This window comes from Gekko japonicus, unplaced genomic scaffold (assembly GCF_001447785.1).
Source record: "Gekko japonicus isolate JY-2015 unplaced genomic scaffold, Gekko_japonicus_V1.1 scaffold863, whole genome shotgun sequence".
NCBI classification, from domain to species: Eukaryota; Metazoa; Chordata; class Lepidosauria; order Squamata; family Gekkonidae; genus Gekko; species Gekko japonicus.
The window spans coordinates 505,776-506,564 of record NW_015167563.1 but is presented as its reverse complement, the minus strand read 5'-3'; positions in this window follow the sequence as shown (position 1 = coordinate 506,564).

Below are 789 nucleotides of genomic sequence, written 5' to 3'. Positions count from 1 at the left end.
TCCTCCAATGGGACACCAGCCAGGAAAGCGGTGGATGTCGATACCGGCCGTGTAGAATGGGCAGTGACAGAGGTAGGAACGGGTTGACGTGCAAGCTCATAGCAAAAGGCTATGGTGGAAGTCACCCACTTAGACAAGCGTTGAGAGGAAATTGGCTCCCCGACATGAGGGGGCCCATAGGCAAGGAACAGCCAAGGAGATTTACGTATAGGTTGTTGTTGTTGTTCAGTCGCACAGTCGAGTCCGACTCTTTGCGACCCCATGGACCAGCTCCCGTCAGGCCTTCCGGTCTTCCGCCATCCTCTGAAGTTTCATGTTCGTTGCATCGATGACACTGTCTAACCATCTCATCCTTTGCCGTCCCCGTCTTCTTTGACCTTCAATCTTTCCCAGCATCAGGGTCTTCTCCAGTGAGTGCTCCCTTCTCATTTGGTGGCCAAAGTATTGGAGCTTCAGTTTCATTATCTGGCCTTCCAGGGAACAGTCAGGGTTGATTTCTTTTAGGATTGACTGCTTTGATCTCCTTGCAGTCCAAGGGACTCTCAAGAGTTCTCCAGCACCATAGTTCAAAAGCATCTATTCTTCAGCGCTCAGCCTTCCTTATAGTCCAACTCTCTCAGCCATACATGACTACTGGGAATACCATTGCTTTGACCATGCGGACTTTTGTTGGCAGGATGATGTCTCTACTTTTTATCATGCTGTTTAGGTTCGCCATCGCTTTCCTCCCAAGGAGCAGGCGTCTTTTAATTTCATGACTGCTGTCACCGTCTGCGGTGATCTGGGATC